The sequence below is a fragment of the Pelophylax lessonae genome (genome assembly GCF_965119305.1).
Source record: "Pelophylax lessonae genome assembly, chromosome: 11".
NCBI classification, from domain to species: domain Eukaryota; kingdom Metazoa; phylum Chordata; class Amphibia; order Anura; family Ranidae; genus Pelophylax; species Pelophylax lessonae.
The window spans coordinates 636,548-656,564 of NC_138778.1; the positions used below are offsets into that span (position 1 = coordinate 636,548).

At 50.9% G+C, this 20,017-nt stretch overlaps 1 protein-coding gene across 1 annotated transcript in view; it reads left to right on the top strand.

Annotated features, from left to right (window-relative positions):
* The window catches only part of LOC309566971 (regulatory-associated protein of mTOR-like), a gene marked incomplete at its 3' end in the record, with an annotated part of 229,106 nt that overhangs the window by 122,766 nt on the left and 86,323 nt on the right, over positions 1 to 20,017 (top strand). The gene's annotated exons all lie outside the window — the stretch shown is intronic.

Here is a 20,017-nt window from a genome sequence, read left to right on the forward strand (position 1 = left end):
GTCTGTAGTGCAGCTCTATTATCATCATGTGTACAATCCATGGATAACGGTCATGTCTGTAGTGCAGCTCTATTATCATCATGTGTACAATCCATGGATAACGGTCATGTCTGTAGTACAGCTCTATTACCATCATGTATACAATCCATGGATAACGGTCATGTCTGTAGTACAGCTCTATTACCATCATGTATACAATCCATGGATAACGGTCATGTCTGTAGTGCAGTTCTATTACCATCATGTATACAATCCATGGATAACGGTCATGTCTGTAGTACAGCTCTATTACCATCATGTGTACAATCCATGGATAACGGTCATGTCTGTAGTACAGCTCTATTACCATCATGTATACAATCCATGGATAACGGTCATGTCTGTAGTGCAGTTCTATTATCTCCTACTAATCCCTTTTTGTCTCCTTTTTTGGTTGCAAGGCCCACCAATGTACAGATCCTCCAATCTCCTAACCTGTCCTGTAGTTATGGGGCCCCCGTAGTTGTGGGCCCCCCCGTAGTTGTGGGCCCCCCCGTAGTTGTGGGCCCCCCCATAGTTGCGGAGCCCCACCGTAGTTGCGGGGCCCCCCGTAGTTGTGGATCCCTGGTTGGCTTTGACACTTACCTGTACATTGTAGCGCTCTGTGCTCTGCTGCCCCTCAGGACTCAGGACAGGTTCACATTCTGTGCCCCTCCCCCACTTTCTCATCATCATTGATCTAAGATGTAGAAGTAGGAAAATTGCGGGGTCTTTCCCATAGACCTTCATTTTTCCCCTGTGCAGAAATTATCATCATACAGGATTTATATAGCGCCAACAGTTTTCACAGTGCTGTACAAAATGGAGGAAAACAGAATAGTTACAATACAATTCCATACAAGAGGGATCAGAGGACCCCACTCATGGAAGTGTAGAACAGTGGGGGGGAGGGGAGGGTTAAGTGTTATATAGGAGAACTGTGTGGGGTGAGCTGATGGTGAAAGGAAAGCTGCCCAGAGAGGGATCCAAATTCAGCTGGGACCTCACAAATGTCGATCCATCAATGGCAGTTCTGCATTTCACCAGAAGGGGTGCTGTTTTTTATTGAGCTCACATTGAGGTGTTGTGAAGGCTTATGGTGTCAGCAACATTACCAATGGTGCCTAGTGGGGTTCTCCTGTCACCTGCTCCTCATAGGAATACCAATGGTGCCTAGTGGGGTTCTCCTGTCACCTGCTCCCCATAGGAGTACCAATGGTGCCTAGTGGGGTTCTCCTGTCACCTGCTCCTCATAGGAATACCAATGGTGCCTAGTGGGGTTCTCCTGTCACCTGCTCCCCATAGGAGTACCAATGGTGCCTAGTGGGGTTCTCCTGTCACCTGCTCCTCATAGGAATACCAATGGTGCCTAGTGGGGTTCTCCTGTCACCTGCTCCTCATAGGAATACCAATGGTGCCTAGTGGGGTTCTCCTGTCACCTGCTCCCCATAGGAGTACCAATGGTGCCTAGTGGGGTTCTCCTGTCACCTGCTCCTCATAGGAATACCAATGGTGCCTAGTGGGGTTCTCCTGTCACCTGCTCCCCATAGGAGTGCCAATGGTGCCTAGTGGGGTTCTCCTGTCACCTGCTCCCCATAGGAGTACCAATGGTGCCTAGTGGGGTTCTCCTGTCACCTGCTCCTCATAGGAATACCAATGGTGCCTAGTGGGGTTCTCCTGTCACCTGCTCCCCATAGGAGTACCAATGGTGCCTAGTGGGGTTCTCCTGTCACCTGCTCCCCATAGGAGTACCAATGGTGCCTAGTGGGGTTCTCATGTCACCTGCTCCCCATAGGAGTACCAATGTTGCCTAGTGGGGTTCTCCTGTCACCTGCTCCCCATAGGATTGCCAATGGTGCCTAGTGGGGTTCTCCTGTCACCTGCTCCCCATAGGGGTACCAATGTTGCCTAGTGGGGTTCTCTTGTCACCTGCTCCTCATAGGAATACCAATGGTGCCTAGTGGGGTTCTCCTGTCACCTGCTCCCCATAGGAGTACCAATGGTGCCTAGTGGGGTTCTGCTGTCACCTGCTCCTCATAGGAATACCAATGGTGCCTAGTGGGGTTCTCCTGTCACCTGCTCCCCATAGGAGTACCAATGTTGCCTAGTGGGGTTCTCCTGTCACCTGCTCCTCATAGGAATACCAATGGTGCCTAGTGGGGTTCTCCTGTCACCTGCCCCCATAGGAGTACCAATGGTGCCTAGTGGGGTTCCCCTGTCACCTGCTCCTCATAGGAATACCAATGGTGCCTAGTGGGGTTCTCCTGTCACCTGCCCCCATAGGAAAACCAATGGTGCCTAGTGGGGTTCTCCTGTCACCTGCCCCCATAGGATTACCAATGGTGCCTAGTGGGGTTCTACTGTCACCTGCTCCTCATAGGAATACCAATGGTGCCTAGTGGGGTTCTCCTGTCACCTGCTCCTCATAGGAAAACCAATGGTGCCTAGTGGGGTTCTCCTGTCACCTGCCCCCATAGGATTACCAATGGTGCCTAGTGGGGTTCTCCTGTCACCTGCTCCTCATAGGAATACCAATGTTGCCTAGTGGGGTTCCCCTGTCACCTGCTCCTCATAGGAATACCAATGGTGCCTAGTGGGGTTCTCCTGTCACCTGCTCCCCATAGGGGTACCAATGGTGCCTAGTGGGGTTCCCCTGTCACCTGCTCCTCATAGGAATACCAATGGTGCCTAGTGGGGTTCTCCTGTCACCTGCCCCCATAGGATTACCAATGGTGCCTAGTGGGGTTCTCCTGTCACCTGCTCCTCATAGGAATACCAATGGTGCCTAGTGGGGTTCTCCTGTCACCTGCTCCTCATAGGAAAACCAATGGTGCCTAGTGGGGTTCTCCTGTCACCTGCTCCTCATAGGAATACCAATGGTGCCTAGTGGGGTTCTCCTGTCACCTGCTCCCCATAGGAAAACCAATGGTGCCTAGTGGGGTTCCCCTGTCACCTGCTCCCCATAGGAGTACCAATGGTGCCTAGTGGGGTTCTCCTGTCACCTGCTCCTCATAGGAATACCAATGGTGCCTAGTGGGGTTCTCCTGTCACCTGCTCCTCATAGGAAAACCAATGGTGCCTAGTGGGGTTCTCCTGTCACCTGCCCCCATAGGATTACCAATGGTGCCTAGTGGGGTTCTCCTGTCACCTGCTCCTCATAGGAATACCAATGGTGCCTAGTGGGGTTCTCCTGTCACCTGCTCCCCATAGGAAAACCAATGGTGCCTAGTGGGGTTCTCCTGTCACCTGCTCCTCATAGGAATACCAATGGTGCCTAGTGGGGTTCTCCTGTCACCTGCTCCCCATATGAGTGTTGGGTTTGCAGCAGAAGTTCAATAAACTTTTAGTGAATAGTCTGCAGAGCGAGACGCTCGGCTTTCAGCCTCTTTATTCTGCCACACTGCAGAAAGCTTTTGGAAAGGCGTTGCTTAGCAATGTCTATAATGTATACAGCCTGCTCACTCAGAATGGCTGGGGCCCCTTTGAACTCAATAGATGGAGACGTAGGACCGCATTATAACACGTATAGAAACATGTTGGTTTTGTGGAGAGAAACATTGACAGAGAAGAGCGGCTGTGTGGCTTCTATCGCTGTGCTGAAGAGCGATTCTCAAGTGTTCTGAGAAAATGTTTCATTCGTTGCTTTGTGTGGGATCTGGGCCTTAAAGGGACATTTCAGTATATTTTCTGGAGTGCATCTGAGCATTTTTTTTTTTACGTTATTAAATTTTTCACAAACCTGGGCAATTCATACTGAGCAATGAGAGATGTGACGTTGCCCTCCTTTTCTCCGAGCCTCCTTATTGGGCTTTAAATTTCATGGTGAGGGACCTGACTGACACATTGTTGGAGTTTTGGCTTACTTTGCAGAAGGTGCATTCTATGCATTACAAAAAAAAATGTCTGTGTGCAGCAGCTTTCCAACCCCCTTCCTAATCACCTAAATCCCATCGAAATCCAGCGGCATGCACGAGAGCCTCTACTCTCCAGGGACTCTCCCTCCTTATTGGCTGAGACAGCATGTAGTCCCCCTGCCTTGGTCTCACTTTGTGTAGAAATGTAGCCACCCGGCCTGGGCCCACTGTGTATGTAGGAACATAGCCACCTTGCCTTGGTCTCACTGCGTGTAGTAACGTGGCCACCCTGCCTTGGTCTCACTGTGTATGTAGGAACATAGTCACCCTGCCCTTTGTCTCACTGTATGTAGAAAGGTAGCCACCCTGCTTTGGTCTCACTTCTTGCAGGTACATAGCTGCCCTGCCTTGGTATCACTGTGTGTAGGAACATAGCCACCCTGCCCTTTGTCTCACTGTGTGTAGGAACGTAGCCAACGTGCCTTGGTCTCACTGCGTGTAGGAACCTAGCCACCCTGCCTTGGTCTCACTGCATGTGGGAACGTAGCCACCCTGCCCTTTGTCTCACTGTGTGTAGAAACGTAGCCACCCTGCCCTATGTCTCACTGTATGTAGGAATGTAGCTGCCCTGCCATGGTCTCACTGCGTGTAGAAACATAGCCACCCTGCCCTTTGTCTCACTGTATGTAGGAACATAGCTGCCCTGCCTTGGTCTCACTGTGTGTAGGAATGTAGCCACCCTGCCTTGGTCTCATTACGTGTAGGAACGTAACCAACGTGCCTTGGTCTCCCTGTATGTAGGAACGTAGCCACCCTGCCTTGGTCTCACTGCGTGTAGGAACGTAGCCACCCTGCCTTGGTCTCACTGCGTGTAGGAACGTAGCCACCCTGCCTTGGTCTCAATGCGTGTAGGAACGTAGCCAACGTTCCTTTTTCTCACTGCGTGTAGGAACGTAGCCACCCTACCTTGGTCTCACTGCGTGTAGGAACGTAGCCACCCTGCCCTTTGCCTCACTGTGTGTAGGAACGTAGCCACCCTACCTTGGTCTCACTAAGTGTAGGAACGTAACCAACGTGCCTTGGTCTCCCTGTATGTAGGAATGTAGCCACCCTGCCTTGGTCTCACTGCGTGTAGGAACGTAGCCACCCTGCCTTGGTCTCACTGCGTGTAGGAACGTAGACAACGTTCCTTTTTCTCACTGCGTGTAGGAACGTAGCCACCCTGCCTTGGTCTCACTACGTGTAGGAACGTAGCCACCCTGCCTTGGTCTCAATGCGTGTAGGAACGTAGACAACGTTCCTTTTTCTCACTGCGTGTAGGAACGTAGCCACCCTGCCTTGGTCTCACTACGTGTAGGAACGTAACCAACATGCCTTGGTCTCCCTGTATGTAGGAATGTAGCCACCTAGGGCTGCCACGACGCGTCGACGTAGTCGACTACGTCAACTACAAAAAATCGTCGACGTGCCTGAAAGGCGTCGACGCGTCAACGTGTGACGTCACACGCCCCCTGGCCGGCCGCAGCGCCGCTTGAAGTATTGCCGGCCGGGAGAAATCAGTGCGCAGCAGCAGAACACCGGGCCCGGGGAGGAGGAGATGCCGCCGTACGAGGGGCTGGGGACGGGGGGAGAGAAGACCGCGGTGGTCATAGACCTGGGAGAGGCATTTACTAAGTGAGTGTCCGGAGTCATATGCTGGGATTGGAATTGGGGTGCATGGGAGACATGGGATCTAATATTGGGGGGATATGGGACCTGTCATTAGAGTCTATTGGACCTGTCAGTGGGGGGTACATGGGGGTCTGCCAGCTGGGGGGTGTGTGGGATCTGTTGTTGGGGATTCATGGAGTCTGCCTGCTGGGGGTGTATAGGATCTGTCATTGGGGTTCATGGGGTCTGTCATTGGGGTTCATGGGGTCTGCTAGCTGGTGGTTCATGGGGTCTGTCATTGGGGTTCATGGGGGCTGTCATTGGGGTTCATGGGGTCTGCTAGCTGGTGGTTCATGGGGTCTGTCATTGGGGTTCATGGGGTCTGTCATTGGGGTTCATGGGGTCTGTCATTGGGGTTCATGGGGTCTGTCATTGGGGTTCATGGGGTCTGCTAGCTGGTGGTTCATGGGGTCTGTCATTGGGGTTCATGGGGTCTGTCATTGGGGTTCATGGGGTCTGCTAGCTGGTGGTACATGGGGTCTGTCATTGGGGTTCATGGGGTCTGTTAGCTGGTGGTACATGGGATTTGTCATTGGGGTTCATGGGGTCTGCTAGCTGGTGGTACATGGGATCTGTCATTGGGGTACATGGGGTCTGTCATTGGGGTACATGGGGTCTGTCATTGGGGTACATGGGGTCTGTCATTGGGGTACATGGGATCTGTCATTGGGGTACATGGGATCTGTCATTGGGGTACATGGGATCTGTCATTGGGGTACATCGGATCTGTCATTGGGGTACATGGGCTCTGTCATTGGGGTACATGGGGTCTGTCATTGGGGTACATGGGATCTGTCATTGGGGTTCATGGGGTCTGCTAGCTGGTGGTACATGGGATCTGTCATTGGGGTACATGGGGTCTGTCATTGGGGTACATGGGGTCTGTCATTGGGGTACATGGGGTCTGTCATTGGGGTACATGGGGTCTGTCATTGGGGTTCATGGGGTCTGCTATCTGGTGGTACATGGGATCTGTCATTGGGGTGCATGGGATCTGTCACTGGGGTTCATGGGGTCTGCCAGCTGGGGGTGTATAGGATCTGTTATTGGGATTCATGGGGTCTGCCAGCTGTACTAGGTGGGAGGGCTTACTGAGGGGTCTGCAATGGGAGGGGGCTTACTAAGTGGTCTGTACTAGGTGGGAGGGCTTACTGAGGGGTCTGTACTGGCAGGGGGGCTTACTAAGTGGTCTGTTCTAGGTGGGAGGGCTTACTGTGGGGTCTGTACTGGGAGGGGGGCTTACTGAGGGGTCTGTATTAATTACAGGATTAATTAGCTAATCAAAAAAACAATTAAATAATAAATAAAAAAAAATAAAAATAATCGTTAGATTAGTCGACAGACAAATTAATCGTTAGTTGCAGCCCTATAGCCACCCTGCTTTGGTCTCACTGCGTGTAGGTACGTAGCTGCCCTGCCTTGGTCTCACTGCGTGTAGGAACGTAGCCACCCTGCCTTGGTCTCACCAAATGTAGAAACGTAGCCCCCTCTGCCTTGGTCTCACTGCGTGTAGCCACCCTCTCTTGCTCACTGCTGAGGTGGCCTAGGGACTATGGAATGTGTAGCATGCATAGAGCAGTGCACATGACTGCATCTAATGTGCACTGCTTGTTCCAAACAAATTTGGGCGTGCTGGGGGGGGGGGGGGGGGAGTGTGTACACATTCGGATTCCATGCATCGGTCACACATGGATGTAGAGTTGGATGTGATTTGGGATCAGTGCAGGTCTGTGTCAGACTGCCTCCACCTGTCTGTATGGAACACCTTTGGGTGAGACTTATGGGGTTAAATCCCGCCTATGTTCCGCATTGTATTCCTTCCTCCTCACACAATGAATGGAGATCAGCAGCCGGCACAGAGTTGTAGAGTTCAGGAGGGTCACGTGGCAGCTCGTGTATGACGCAAATAGCCGAGAAGTGACCGTGCTGGTGCAGCTGCTCTCCGGGGAGTGGGAAGGAGGTGTTATTGATTGTGTTTGTCCTACTTTTCCAAGTTTATAGAATTATTCTTCCTACGATGTGTGGCTGTTATTTACCATCTGTCTGAGGCAATCCCCACACTTCATGAAGAGATCTCCACACCGCTCCCTACTAATCTACTGCTACCAGGAAACGTCAGGGAAGCTGACCCGTCTGTGTGACAGGACCGGCACACTCTACCATCATCACCAACCCCGACACTACCATCATCACCAACCCCGACACTACCATCATCACCGACCCCGACACACTCTACCATCATCACTGCCCCGACACACTCTACCATCATCACTGCCCCGACACACTCTACCATCATCACCGACCCCGACACACTCTACCATCATCACCAACCCCGGAACACTCTACCATCATCACCAACACCGACACACTCTACCATCATCACCAACCCCGACACACTCTACCATCATCTCCAACCCGACACTACCATCATCACCAACACCGACACTACCATCATCACCGACCCCGACACACTCTACCATCATCACCAACCCCGGAACACTCTACCATCATCACCAACACCGACACTACCATCATCACCGACCCCGACACACTCTACCATCATCACCAACCCCGGAACACTCTACCATCATCACCAACACCGACACACTCTACCATCATCACCAACCCCGACACACTCTACCATCATCTCCAACCCCGACACTACCATCATCACCAACACCGACACACTCTACCATCATCACCAACACCGACACACTCTACCATCATCACCAACACCGACACACTCTACCATCATCACCAACACTGACACACTCTACCATCATCTACAACCCTGACACACTCTACCATCATCACCAACACCGACACACTCTACCATCATCACCAACCCCGGAACACTCTACCATCATCACCAACCCCGGAACACTCTACCATCATCACCAACCCCGGAACACTCTACCATCATCACCAACACCGACACACTCTACCATCATCACCAACACTGACACACTCTACCATCATCACCAACCCCGACACACTCTACCATCATCACCAACCCCGGAACACTCTACCATCATCACCAACCCTGACACTACCATCATCACCAACCCCCGGAACACTCTACCATCATCACCAACACCGACACACTCTACCATCATCACCAACACCTAAACACTCTACCATCATCACCAACACCGACACACTCTACCATCATCACCAACACCGGCACACTCTACCATCATCACCAACCCCGACACACTCTACCATAATCACCAACACCGACACACTCTACCATAATCACCAACACCGACACACTCTACCATAATCACCAACACCGACACACTCTACCATCATCACCAACCCCGACACTACCATCATCTCCAACCCCGACACTACCAACATCACCAACACCGACACACTCTACCATCATCACCAACACCGACACACTCTACCATCATCACCAACACCGACACACTCTACCATCATCACCAACACCGACACACTCTACCATCATCACAAACACTGACACACTCTACCATCATCTCCAACCCCGACACTACCATCATCACCAACACCGACACACTCTACCATAATCACCAACACCGACACACTCTACCATCATCACCGACACACTACCATCATCACCAACCCCGACACACTCTACCATCATCACCAACCCCGACACACTCTACCTTCATCACCAACACCGACACACTCTACCATCATCACCATCACCGACACACTACCATAATCACCAACACCGACACGCACCACCATCATCACCGACCCTGACACTACCATCATCACCAACACCGACACACTCTACCATCATCACCGACCCCGACACACTCTACCATCATCACCAACCCCTACACACTCTACCATCATCACCAACCCCTACACACTCTACCATCATCACCGACCCCGGCACACTCTACCATCATAACCAACCCCGGCACACTCTACCATCATCACCAACCCCGACACACTCTACCATCATCACCAACCCCGACACACTCTACCATCATCACCAACACCGACACACTCTACCATCATCACCAACCCCCGCACACTCTACCATCATCACCAACCCCCGCACACTCTACCATCATCACCAACCCCCGCACACTCTACCATCATCACCAACCCCCGCACACTCTACCATCATCACCAACCCCCGCACACTCTACCATCATCACCAACCCCCGCACACTCTACCATCATCACCAACCCCGACACACACTCTCCCCCGCTGGGGTCTCTTTCTCCCCCTCTCCCCCGCTGGGGTCTCTTTCTCCCCCTCCCCCCGCAGGCATCTTTCTCCCCCTTCCATTGGGCGGCACAGGGGTGTAGTGGTTAGCACTTTCACCTAGCAGCAAGAGGGTCACTGGTTCGAATCCCAACCACGACACTATCTGCCTGGAGTTTCCATGTTCTCCCTGTGCCTGCGTAGGTTTCCTCCGGGTACTCCGGTTTCCTCCCACACTCCAAAGACATGCTGGTAGGTTAATTGGATCCTGTGTAAAAAAAAAAAAAAAAAAATTGGCCCTACTGTGTATGTATGTGAGTTAGGGACCTTAGATTGTAAGCTCCTTGAGGGCAGGGACTGATGGGAATGTACAATGTATATGTAAAGCGCTGCGTAAATTGACAGCGCTATATAAGTACCTGAAATAATAATAATTCCACCCACCAGGGTCTCTTCCTCTCAGACTCTCCTCTATATATCTGGGGTTGTGCTGTCCATTGTACTGAAACTCTGCCTTTCCTATGTGCAGTGATGGGAAATTGACAGGTTCCCCCCCCCCCTCCCCCGATGGTGGTGCAGCAGCTTCTTCCTCCTGCAGGGTTCTCCTGTACGATGTGAAGTGTGCCGCGGTAATCTCTGTACGATGTGAAGGGTGCCGCGGTAATCTCTGTACGATGTGAAGGGTGCCGCGGTAATCTCTGTAAGATGTGAAGGGTGCCTCGGTAATCTCTGTACGATGTGAAGGGTGCCGCGGTAATCTCTGTACGATGTGAGGGGTGCCTCGGTAATCTCTGTACGATGTGAAGGGTGCCGCGGTAATCTCTGTACGATGTGAGGGGTGCCGCGGTAATCTCTGTACGATGTGAAGGGTGCCGCGGTAATCTCTGTACGATGTGAAGGGTGCCGCGATAATCTCTGTACGATGTGAAGGGTGCCACTGTAATCTCTGTACGATGTGAAGGTGCCACGGTAATCTCTGTACGATGAGAAGGGTGCCGCGGTAATCTCTGTACGATGTGAAGGTGCCACGGTAATCTCTGTACGATGAGAAGGGTGCCGCGGTAATCTCTGTACGATGTGAAGGGTGCCGCGGTAATCCATGTACGATGTGAAGGGTGCCGCGGTAATCTCTGTACGATGGGAGGGGTGCCGCGGTAATCTCTGTACGATGTGAAGGTGCCGTGGTAATCTCTGTACGATGTGAAGGTGCCGCGGTAATCTCTGTACGATGCGAAGGGTGCCGCGGTAATCTCTGTACGATGGGAGGAGTGCAGCGGTAATCTCTGTACGATGTGAAGTTGCCGCGGTAATCTCTGTACGATGTGAAGGGTGCCGCGGTAATCTCTGTACGATGTGAAGGGTGCCGCGGTAATCTCTGTACGATGTGAGGGGTGCCGCGGTAATCTCTGTACGATGTGAGGGGTGCCGCAGTAATCTATGTACGATGTGAGGGGTGCCACGGTAATCTCTGTACGATGTGAGGGGTGCCACGGTAATCTCTGTACGATGTGAGGGGTGCCGCGGTAATCTCTGTACGATGTGAAGGGTGCCGCGATAATCTCTGTACGATGTGAGGGGTGCCGCAGTGATCTCTGTAAATGAATACCGATATGAATGAAATGATGATTTTGTTTCTGAGGTCACAGGGAAATGTCCGGTCCTGGAAGGCTCCATTATTAATCTGCAGGCTGTTTGGTGCAGAGTAGATGGTTGGAAAGAGTTCATTAGGATCTTGTAGATTGTTGTGTGTAGGCCGCCCTCCTCCCATCGCGGCCTTTCTATTAACCCTTTGTCTTCTCTGTGTGTGTTTCTGGATGACAGACTGTAAATGAGCCCCGAGTAGTCACACGGCGAGGCCATAACTCTGCGCAGCGAGCAGCGTGCTGATTAAATTTGCATGAAGCGACTCTCTGGCAGTCCTCGCCTTTTATTTATTTATTTGGTCACTTATTTTATTTGCTAACCTTTTGCAGAGGTTTTATTTATGCTGCTGTCAGCGTGTTATGGCCTCTGTAGAGATGGATTGTGGATAGTTCTATGGGCGAGGCGCTGTTCTCTTCTAGGCTTTGCTGATGAACATTTGCCGGGTGGTGCAGAAAATGAGATCTGGAAGACTTCTTTTTCCACTTCTTTATCCTTTGTCCTCCAGTTCTACCGCCCCTCAACCCCCACTATCTCTCTCCAACCTCTTCCCCTCTTCCTTATATTTATCTTCCCCCTCCTTTTTTTTTGATTTTCTTTGTCTTCCTTTTTTTCCTTCTTTCTCTCCCAGGGTGGATTTGATTTAAATCATTTTTAAAGAGCAACTGTCATCTCTGTCCGCTCTGTCCCGCAGCGGCTCCCCCTCTGTCCCGCAGCGGCTCCCCCTCTGTCCCGCAGCGGCTCCCCCTCTGTCCCGCAGCGGCTCCCCCTCTGTCCCGCAGCGGCTCCTCCTCTGACCCGCAGCGGCTCCTCCTCTGACCCGCAGCGGCTCCCCCTCTGACCCGCAGCGGCTCCCCCTCTGACCCGCAGCGGCTCCCCCTCTGTCCAGCATCGGCTCCTCCTCTGTCCTGCAGCGTCTCCTCCTCTGTCCCGCAGCGTCTCCTCCTCTGTCCCGCAGCGTCTCCTCCTCTGTCCCGCAGCGTCTCCTCCTCTGTCCCGCAGCGTCTCCTCCTCTGTCCCGCAGCGGCTCCCCCTCTGACCCGCAGCGGCTCCTCCTCTGTCCCGCAGCGTCTCCTCCTCTGTCCCGCAGCGTCTCCTCCTCTGTCCCGCAGCGTCTCCTCCTCTGTCCCGCAGCGGCTCCTCCTCTGACCCGCAGCGGCTCCCCCTCTGTCCCGCAGCGGCTCCCCCTCTGTCCCGCAGAGGCTCCTCCTCTGTCCTGCTGTTGACTCACCGACAGTCCCATTCACTTTAATGGTTGGTGATGTGGCAGTGACACAACAAGGTGAGGGACGTGGCGGCAGCAGGTGAGTGGATGCTGCTAACAGGCGCCGCTATGATGGATGTGAAATGACCGGCGCTCTTTACATGGAAGGAGTCATTCTTGCTGGTAGTGTGAAATGCAGAGAATGTTATCTCAGCCTGCAGAGATTGGATTCATTGAATGTATATATTACAGAATATACAGACTAATGGTACATAACTAAGCTCCATTTCATGCTGAATAAACTCCATTCATGAAAATTAATAGAAATGGAAAATCTTTAGATGGATTTTTACTCCAAGAGCATTTTATTTAAAAATTTTTTGATAAAAATCAAAAAAAAAATCATTGATTTTTATCCACTCTGTTCTACCCCCCCCCCCCCCCCGTATGGGGCTGATGTGTCACCAAACCTTCAATCCCACACTACGCATTTCACCAAACCTTCAATCCCACACTACGCATTTCACCAAACTTTCAATCCCACACTACGCATTTCACCAAACTTTCAATCCCACACTACGCATTCAGTTTCAATCCAATTGAACTTTTAGCTAACTACCCTCTGGGTGTTCAGTGTCTTACTGTTTATTTTATTTAGAAAGTCACCACAGAAAAAAAGGGCCCCGTCAGCTTACTGTAGTGAAGGGTCCTTGCACTCTGTGGAAGCAGCGGTCTGTCTGCATAGATCTGCCACACCCCCTGCTGAATCAGAGCTAGAGCTGTGACTGAGGAGGGGGTGGGGATGCGTGACTTCTACAGAGAGACCACTGCTTCCCCACAGCGAGTAAGGGCCCTCTGCTTCCCCACAGCGAGTAAGGGCCCTCTGCTTCCCCGCAGCGAGTAAGGGCCCTCTGCTTCCCCACAGCGAGTAAGGGGCCCTCTGCTTCCCCACAGCGAGTAAGGGCCCTCTGCTTCCCCACAGCGAGTAAGGGCCCTCTGCTTCCCCACAGCGAGTAAGGGCCCTCTGCTTCCCCACAGCGAGTAAGGGCCCTCTGCTTCCCCACAGCGAGTAAGGGCCCTCTGCTTCCCCACAGCGAGTAAGGGTCCTCTTCTGCGTGCTGGCAGGCCAAAGGCTTTTCTACTCACTTTGGCTGCTTTCTGTAAGACGTTGCACCCCTTTGTTTTGATGCAGTTGGAACGCGTTCAGCTGACATTGGGCGTAGCAGTCTCTCCTACTTTCACAATGACATGTTGAAATCCTGGCTCCAATTTCAGTATGACCATTTTTGCACCCAAACAAACCTTTCCAGCCCCCTAATACCCGAACCCAGTGAGTGGTCCTATGCGGACCTCGGAGGTATATCTCCGTCCTCTAGGATCGGTGCGTTTATCCTCCAAGCTGTGGTGGTGGCCAGTGGAGGTCTCTGTTCATTCTGATATATTGAAAATATTGCAGCAAGGTTTCTTTATTACCCAAATTACGGATCTCATTTACATGACTGTAATAAAATGAAGCCGAGCGTTCCGTCCTGGCAGAGCCGCGTGCGCTTCTCCCTGGCATGGCGCAGTGTGATGGATAATCTCTCCTCACAGTTATTGATGAAACAATCCGCAGTACGTTCCTTGTTGTCTTTATATTCTTGGCTTAATTGATGGCATTTGAGGCATCTGCATAGATCGAGCGTTTCTCTGCTCACTTCATGTTTGTGCTGCTCAGTCATTCCACCCATTGCATGGCACATAGACATCTGGTTGGAACACGCTTGGAACACGCCATGTCATCCTTCGCAGCACAGGTCACTTTCTGAAGGTTTATCGGTATCTACCAAGATACGTTTATAAAGGGCCCGGTGACTAAGGCTTCATCCGACTCGAGGCTGCAGCTGTGAGCTTGGTACCCGCAAAGGGTTTTCTGATACGGGATCTAGGTGGCTCCAAATCATTGTTATAGGACCTCAAAGACCCTTCATCACCCCATTACACCTCCTTTAAGGCGCCTTCATCACCCCATTACACCTCCTATAAGGCATCTTCATTACCCCATTACACCTCCTATAGGGGTGCCTTCATCACCCCATTACACCGCGTAATATGGGCACCTTCATCACCCCATTACACCTCCTAATAGGGGCGCCTTCATCACCCCATTACACCTCCTAATAGGGGCGCCTTCATCACCCCATTACACCTCCTAATAAGGGCGCCTTCATCACCCCATTACACCTCCTATAAGGCGTCTTCATCACCCCATTACACCTCCTAATAGGGGCGCCTTCATCACCCCATTACACCTCCTAATAGGGGCGCCTTCATCACCCCATTACACCTCCTAATAGGGGCGCCTTCATCACCCCATTACACCTCCTAATAGGGGAGCCTTCATCACCCCATTACACCTAATAGGGGCGCCTTCATCACCCCATTACACCTCCTAATAGGGGTGCCTTCATCACCCCATTACACCTCCTATAGGGGCGCCTTCATCACCCCATTACACCTCCTATAGGGGCGCCTTCATCACCCCATTACACCTCCTATAGGGGCGCCTTCATCATCTCCCATATAAAGATCATTCATCACCCCCTATACACCATCCCATATAAAGATCCTTCATCACCCCCATACACCTCCCATATAAAGATCCTTCATCACCCCCATACACCCCATATAAAGATCCTTCATCACCCCCATACACCTCCCATATAAAGATTCTTCATCACCCCCATACTCCTCCCATATAAAGATCTTTCATCACCCCCATATAAAGATCATTCATCACCCCCTATACACCATCCCATATAAAGATCCTTCATCACCCCCATACACCTCCCATATAAAGATCCTTCATCACCCCCATACACCTCCCATATAAAGATCCTTCATCACCCCCATACACCCCATATAAAGATCCTTCATCACCCCCCATACTCCTCCCATATAAAGATTCTTCATCACCCCCCATACTCCTCCCATATAAAGATCCTTCATCACCCCCCATACACCTCCCATATAAAGATTCTTCATCACCCCCCATACTCCTCCCATATAAAGATCCTTCATCACCCCCCATACTCCTCCCATATAAAGATCCTTCATCACCCCCCATACACCTCCCATATAAAGATCCTTCATCACCCCCATACACCTCCCATATAAAGATCCTTCATCACCCCCCATACTCCTCCCATATAAAGATCCTTCATCACCCCCCATACACCTCCCATATAAAGATCCTTCATCACCCCCATACACCTCATATATAAAGCGCCTTCATCACCCCATTACACCTCCTAATAGGGGAGCCTTCATCACCCCATTACACCTAATAGGGGCGCCTTCATCACCCCATTACACCTCCTAATAGGGGCGCCTTCCTCACCCCATTACACCTCCTAATAGGGGCGCCTTCATCACCCCATTACACCTCCTATAGGGGCGCCTTCATCACCTCCCATATAAAGATCATTCATCACCCCCTATACACCATCCCATATAAAGATACTTCCATCACCCCCATACACCTCCCATATAAACATCCTTCATCACCCCCCATACACCCCATATATAAAGATCCTTCATCACCCCCATACTCCTCCCATATAAAGATCCTTCATCACCCCCCATACACCTCCCATATAAAGATCCTTCATCACCCCCATACTCCTCCCATAAAAAGATCCTTCATCACCCCCATACACCCCATATAAAGATCCTTCATCACCCCCATACACCCCATATAAAGATCATTCATCACCCCCTATACACCATCCCATATAAAGATCCTTCATCACCCCCATACTCCTCCCATATAAACATCCTTCATCACCCCCCATACACCTCCCATATAAAGATCCTTCATCACCCCCCATACTCCTCCCATATAAAGATCCTTCATCACCCCCCATACTCCTCCCATATAAAGATCCTTCATCACCCCCCATACACCTCATATATAAAGATCCTTCATCACCCCCCATACTCCTCCCATATAAAGATTCTTCATCACCCCCATACACCTCATATATAAAGATCCTTCATCACCCCCATACACCTCATATATAAAGATCCTTCATCACCCCCCATACTCCTCCCATATAAAGATCCTTCATCACCCCCCATACACCTCATATATAAAGATCCTTCATCACCCCCCATACTCCTCCCATATAAAGATTCTTCATCACCCCCATACACCTCATATATAAAGATCCTTCATCACCCCCATACACCTCATATATAAAGATCCTTCATCACCCCCCATACTCCTCCTCCCATATAAAGATTCTTCATCACCCCCATACTCCTCCCATATAAACATCCTTCATCACCCCCATACACCTCCCATATAAACATCCTTCATCACCCCCATACACCTCCCATATAAAGATCCTTCATCACCCCCCATACTCCTCCCATATAAAGATTCTTCATCACCCCCCATACTCCTCCCATATAAACATCCTTCATCACCCCCATACACCTCATATATAAAGATCCTTCATCACCCCCCATACTCCTCCCATATAAAGATTCTTCATCACCCCCCATACTCCTCCCATATAAAGATCCTTCATCACCCCCCATACACCTCATATATAAAGATCCTTCATCACCCCCCATACACCTCCCATATAAAGATCCTTCATCACCCCCCATACACCTCCCATATAAAGATCCTTCATCACCCCCATACTCCTCCCATATAAAGATCCTTCATCACCCCCCATACTCCTCCCATATAAACATCCTTCATCACCCCCATACACCTCCCATATAAAGATCCTTCATCACCCCCCATACTCCTCCCATATAAACATCCTTCATCACCCCCCATACTCCTCCCATATAAACATCCTTCATCACCCCCATACTCCTCCCATATAAACATCCTTCATCACCCCCCATACACCTCCCATATAAAGATTCTTCATCACCCCCCATACTCCTCCCATATAAAGATCCTTCATCACCCCCCATACTCCTCCCATATAAACATCCTTCATCACCCCCCATACTCCTCCCATATAAAGATCCTTCATCACCCCCATACACCCCATATAAAGATTCTTCATCACCCCCCATACTCCTCCCATATAAAGATCCTTCATCACCCCCATACTCCTCCCATATAAAGATCCTTCATCACCCCCCATACTCCTCCCATATAAAGATCCTTCATCACCCCCATACACCTCATATATATAAAGATCCTTCATCACCCCCATACACCTCATATATATAAACATCCTTCATCACCCCCCATACACCTCATATATAAAGATCCTTCATCACCCCCCATACACCTCATATATAAAGATCCTTCATCACCCCCATACTCCTCCCATATAAACATCCTTCATCACCCCCCATACTCCTCCCATATAAACATCCTTCATCACCCCCATACACCTCCCATATAAAGATCCTTCATCACCCCCATACTCCTCCCATATAAACATCCTTCATCACCCCCATACTCCTCCCATATAAACATCCTTCATCACCCCCATACTCCTCCCATATAAAGATCCTTCATCACCCCCCATACTCCTCCCATATAAAGATCCTTCATCACCCCCATACACCTCCCATATAAAGATCCTTCATCACCCCCCATACTCCTCCCATATAAAGATCCTTCATCACCCCCCATACTCCTCCCATATAAAGATCCTTCATCACCCCCCATACACCTCATATATAAAGATCCTTCATCACCCCCATACTCCTCCCATATAAAGATCCTTCATCACCCCCATACTCCTCCCATATAAAGATCCTTCATCACCCCCATACTCCTCCCATATAAACATCCTTCATCACCCCCATACTCCTCCCATATAAAGATCCTTCATCACCCCCCATACTCCTCCCATATAAAGATCCTTCATCACCCCCATACACCTCCCATATAAAGATCCTTCATCACCCCCATACACCCCATATAAACATCCTTCATCACCCCCATACACCTCCCATGTAAAGATCCTTCATCACCCCCATACACCTCATATATAAAGCGCCTTCATCACCCCCATACACCTCCCATATAAAGATCCTTCATCACCCCCCATACATCTCCCATATAAAGATCCTTCATCACCCCCATACACCTCCCATATAAAGATCCTTCATCACCCCCATACACCCCTCATATAAAGATCCTTCATCACCCCCCATACACCTCCCATATAAAGATCCTTCATCACCCCCATACACCCCATATAAAGATCCTTCATCACCCCCCATACACCCCTCATATAAAGTATATTTTTTCCTAAAAATTTGCATTTGATAAATAGCTGCATAAACATCTTGCAACAGAAAAAATGTCAACCGCCATCATTTTATTCTCCAGGGCCTCTGCTTTAAAATATATATATATATTTCTCTTTCATTCATTGACTGACAGACACAGCTCCTGATATTCTTAACCATTGGGTTATACTGCCCCCTACAGTAGTAGGACACCAGGCAGAAAAAGCTCTGCGCTAGGTCGGCCGCTACATAGCCCTACCGGACAGGGGCTGTTCTGCGATTTAAGCGCCTAGCGAGGTCGCATACGACTGGGTCTCGGGCCAAATCGCAGCATTCCTTGGTTGTACCAGATGGGGGCTCCTGCCAGGGCCCCCCACCTGCCTGGATCTGTCCTTGAGGCCTGGGTCCCTGTAAGCCTCGTGGTGCTGCCATTTTGTTGTAGCCTGTGTGTTTCCTATACACAGTGGCCATGTTTGTGTAGTCCGGGGGCCATTTTGCTGTGGCTTGCCATTGAAAATGGCAGCTGCCTTGACAGTGGAGCCCTGCGGGCGGCGATTTCAGAGATTGGAGCCCCTCCTAATCCTCCTGGTGCTGACTCCTGGATCCTTTCACTTCATGATCGTTGCAAGTGCAGATTTTCCTGGTGGCTGCAGGTGCCTGTTTCTGCTGGGTGGGGAGTCCGGTGGGCTCCTCTTCCCTCTCTGCTGAGGATCGCTTGGTGCTTTGTGCCTGGCGACCAGGTGGTGCTGCCAGCGCGGTGGGAGTTGTCCCTTTGCAGTGTTTTTACACTTTCTGTGGTCCCCCTGGTGATTTATGGAGTCTTTGAAGCACATCTTCCCACCTGATCCCCTCTCTCAAGCTGTGGGGCCCTCCTCCTGATCCCGACCGTCCATCAGTGGAGGCGGCTTTCGGGGCGACGGGCTGGCAAAAAGCGCCCCCTGCCTTCCCCTGCCTCATTGGTCTCATCAGATTCTGATTCAGCCGCCACGGACGTGGGTCACCCTGCTGGGTCTGCATCCACGCGCCCGGAATCCTCAGATAGTGAGGATAATTTCTCCACGTCTGCAACTGCGCACAAAAAGGCGCTGGTGGACGCATTGATTGTATCTGTGCGTGAGACCTTGA